This window comes from Myodes glareolus, chromosome 11, assembly GCF_982192425.1.
Source record: "Myodes glareolus chromosome 11, mMyoGla1.1, whole genome shotgun sequence".
Taxonomy (NCBI): Eukaryota; Metazoa; Chordata; class Mammalia; order Rodentia; family Cricetidae; genus Myodes; species Myodes glareolus.
This window is the reverse complement of record NC_142036.1, coordinates 89351102-89356048: the sequence shown is the minus strand read 5'-3', so window position 1 is coordinate 89356048 and position 4947 is coordinate 89351102.

The following is a 4947-nucleotide window of genomic DNA, read 5'->3' as shown; positions in this document are numbered from 1 at the left end:
GTGGGAAGCAAAATTAGTATTATATCCAACAATGTGACTAAGAGCAGACAGAGACACTGTTTATATTAATTTCATGGACTAATATTTCAGCTTCTCTTTTAGCCTTTGACTATTTATTACTTTGTTTTCTTAGCCTATAACCTCTATATAAAATGCTACTGTTCTCCAGTCAGATCTTTTTCCATTTCTCTTTTTTGCCTTAAACCTAAGTGGGCATGAGAAGGTGACATTTGCAAATGACCCACCAGGAAAGAAGAGAAACAAGTTGACTGTTGCTGCCTTTGGTAGTTACTATTTCAGAATCTCTTGACCTTCCCATCCACCTCCTGCCCTGTGCTCTTCATGGGGTCTACCTTAGACGAAGAGGTCTAAATATTTCCCAGCCCTTCTCCCTGGCTGGTGCACCCTCTGCCTCCTTTCCTTCCTGCTTGCCCAGACTTCTGCTTGTTCAGTCAGAGTTCCTCGCCAGAGGAATATGTCTTGATGGTTTGGTGGCTTCCACTCCTAAGATTAACTTTGAGCTGAGGAACTGAATCACACCTTCCTTTTCCTATGGAGCTGCTCCAGGTAACAATGTCACCAGTGCCCACTTTGAACTTGGATATGTTGTCCTGGTGTCATCCTGGTGGACAGTCCCTGCCCGGCTCACTCACACTGGAAACATCTGCAAATTGTTCTACCCTCAGTTACGAGTGGAGGATTCGCTGCGGAGCCGGGGCCAGCTGCTTAGCTTTGAAATGCCTACATTTCCACATCTGTGACAAAAAGAGAATTCAAACATTTATTTCAGCTTCTGGGAATAGAATTAAACTGTATGTGACCATTGATGTTCCCATGGCAACAGTCATGTCAGGTATCTAATATGCCACTGGGGCAATACATTATTTACTGTAATTGCCTGTAGAGTCTCCCACCACAGAAGAAAAGACTCTGGCAGGGAACCTGGCGGGTATGCGTCCACATCCATTGTCTCAGGAGGCTCCACCATGCTACTCCAAACTGTCTGATTCTCAGTTTGCAGACTAAAATCAATTAGCACACCCTTGGAGCCACTGAACCCACAAGCAATATGAATGCAGCTATAGTTTGAATAAAGAGGAAGAGACTGACTTCCCCCTGGTAGTGGCTGATGGGGGTGGAAAGGGTTCCAACTCAGAAGTCTCCAGGGAACAAGAATGTCAGCTCTACAAAGTAACCTTATTGTCATGTTATTATCATCATTCTTATTTGTGGAAATGTAAATCTACAAAAGGACAAAGTATAATAATAATCACATCATTGACATATAAGCAATATTAGCATTTTGATATCAAGCCTTCCCATCCTTTTTCTAGACTTTCACATACTCTATTGTAACACTACTTTCTCATTTGTGACCATTTTACAAGTCAATCTGTATCAAAGAAAGTAACTGGCAGGGTTTGTCATCAGAAGGGCATAGCAGTTAACATAACCAATTCACTATTACCCAAAATTTAGATTGTGCCCTGAGGTGTCTGTTAATTAAAATCCATTCGTTGACTTAAGGTCTTAAATTAATTTCACTGAAACTTTGTCAATCTACAGATATTTTAGCCCATCAATATCATCACTTGTACTGTAACATTCTCTTCCTCACAAAGTTCTCTCTGTGGGTGAACTGGAGCAAATACTCCCAAACCTCCACAAAAAATTCCCACAATACTCTCAGAAGGAAAGACACTTGTCTGAATTTTATTTTTCCATATTCTCTTGACTTTTATATGAGCTTTTTGCCTGAAATGTCATTTGCCCTTCCTGGGTTTGCTGAAAATATGTTTTTTCTTTCTTGTTCTTTCTTTCTTTAACTGAGACACTGATCTCTTCATTTTAATACCAATTCTGTTGCTATTATTTGTTTTTTATACTATGTTTTGCTTTCTCTTTTGATGAATGTTTATTCCCTTAACTCAGTCAGCCTCAAAATCTTTAGCACCAAAATCCCTTCAGAAATTCCAACAGAGTCTCTGTTGGAGTTGTGCCTGTTGCTATTTAACGTATTAGAATGAAAATAGGGCAAAGTTAACATTTTTTTTAGCATTTCATTTTAAGGTTATGACACCTATTACATGTTAGCAAAAACATTAAATCTATGTTTGCAAAGTAAAAGCTAGTTTAGTGAGAAGAATGGCATTGTGTTACATTCTAGCAACTCCCTTTTGATGTCTGGTCTAAGGAAAAACAGTTGGATTCAATGTTGCCCTGGGGAGAGCGGCTTCACACAGCTGTGTGATAGGAGCATGGGAGGCCCTGGCAGCTGTCCTGAGCAATCTCGGGGACACCCAGGGATCCTCTGCCCACATTGACAACTGCAGCCCAAAACCTACTCCACTTGCTCAGCATCTTTTCATGTGACAGTTTTGTTTTGTTTTGTTTTTGATAAGAAATGAGAAGACAATGGCATTTCAACATTACACGAGAATGTTTCAGTAACAGGCAGACATTTATACTCATACAGAAAATAGAAAACACTTCCTTTGGGATATTTGGGAGCTAAGATGCTGTCTGAAATAACACCATCATTAAAGAACATTGTTCTTTTCAGTAGCTACTTTCAATAGATACTTGGGTTTCATACTTAAACACTGCAACTCAAAACTAGCAATTTTCTAAATGAAACAAAATTTTTCTTTGTGTGATTTTTGGCAAAACTCCATTTTGAATTCTGGCTCAGTTTCAAAACAGGACTCTGCTCTTCTGAAATTCACTCCCTGGTCAGGTAACTTGGCAGCCTTTGATCTGTAAAACGGACTCTCTCATGCTTTTTTGCTTAAAAGTGTTGAATGTGTCATGTTTTCACTTAATGAGCCCAAGAAGTGGAATCAACCAACCTCCATGGGACATCTTAAAGTAAGACTAATCAAGTTTGTTATAGTAGGGCTCAGGGGATTCTTCATCCAGCGCCTGATACAACATGAGCTCCGAGGACTGTTGTGTAGTCTGTTCTGCCATGGTTTGAATGTGTGCACTGTGGAGAACAGAGGAACCCCTGAGTGAGTATGCATGGGCACGGGCACATGTCAAGGACCCCAGTACCCCAGACCCACGGGAACAGAAAAGCACCTTCCCTGAACTTTGCGTGGATGCCATTGTATGCAGAAAACATCCACTGAAAGCTGCCTCCTCCAGGAAAGCTTAGACATTGACACACCATACCTGAAGATGGTCTTTCCTTTACTTCCGGAAGGTCAAGGGAAAGAACATGTTAGACTCTTCCCAGATCAGCCTACGATGAGTCTTCCAGTGGAGATCTGTACATTGACTAGAAAGAGGGTTGATGATTCTCACTCCTCCTTCCTGTCCCATTGAAAGGCTCAGTCTGCTGCTGGACACTGTTATCTCCTGCATAACGAGATGACTGACCAAGTCATGCAAAGTTGACCCTGGTTGCATTATTGATGGTTTTAATTTTCAAGTTCTTTATACTTGGATGTCTCAAAGTAGATAATGAAAATTGTGAGAAAGTACATTTTATGAGGATATATCAAATGCTTTGATAGGTATATCTGATATTTAAACAATTGTTTGTCAATTTCTTTTTGATTGAAAGTAAGCAGGACCTTGGCCCTAAAATAATGTTGAATTTAGAAATTGATTCTGAAACTGAGCGGTGGTCATGCATGCCTTTAATCCCAGCACTCGGGAGGCAGAGGCAGACGGATCTCTGTTAGTTTGAGGCCAGCCTGCTACAAAGCAAATTGCAGGACAGCCAGGACTGTTACACAGAGAAATCCTGTCTTGAAAAACAAAACGATAGCAACAACAAAAAAATTGATTCTTGAGTGAAACCTCACCATCTTTGTGTTTAATTAGACTTCAATTGCTCCATTTAAAAAAGGTCATTTAATTTTGGAATGGATGACTGAGATTCTAATTGTGACAAGGTAATCATTGCTGAATTTTATTAGAAAGATTCAAGAGGTTCCCCCCATGTGCTTAGTAACATCTATCCATGCTTCACAACCATAACATTGACATTGAGTACACACATGCGCACATGAGCATGCGCTCACACACACACACACACACACACACACACACACACACACACACACACACACAGTGGTCACCAAGAAATAAGACAATCATCTTTTGTGGGTTAGACTTTACGCTTCTGTTTTCCTTCCTTCTCAGGTCTATTAGAGGTCTTGTAGGTTGAACGTCTCTACACCACAGAGTCTCCAGAGGTAGCAGGGTTTCACATTAAAGTGACTTCATTTCTAGAGAGCTGTGTCGTTGCCAGAGGGTGGGGGGAGGACAGGAGTTAAGGTGGCACAACTTGAAAGACCGCTGACCAACCCAGGCTGCAGGTGTCTAGCTTGTTTCCCATGGCATTGCAGAACTAGGAAACAATATAGCTTTCACAGTCTTCTGTAGTTCTTCTGCAGAACAAAGGCCAGGTGTGAATTAAGCTGGGAACTAGAAGTAGGCTCCAGACATCCTGTGAGAACACACCAGCTTCATTATCTCCAGTATCGGGACAGCGACAAAAATATTTCTGCTAAGGATTATAATCTGGAACATCACACCTAGGCTGCTCTTCAAACAGAAAATGGGTAATTACGTTTCACTCCTGATGAAGTATAAAGGCCAGCGGTCTTTTAAAGAGGAACTATCACCTTCATTTTTGTGGCCTTTCTCCCACATTTCTCTCACCATGGATATTTCAGACATGCTTCTTTCCAGTTGCTCAAAATATGGTTGAACAAGCTTTGTAGTAAAGTACTACCTAGATTGTCATGTTCCCTTGGGCGCCTCTGAAAGAAAAAGGAAGACTGTGCCTGAATTTAGAATGAGGAAAAAAAGGACAGAGACAGAGGGACGCTATCAAAGCTTGCAGCAGGGTAACTGCTGCTGCGATTGCCCTGATAAAGCTGGCAGATGGAAGCTAGCTTGAGCTCCAGGCTTGAGGGACAAGCCAGAGAGGAA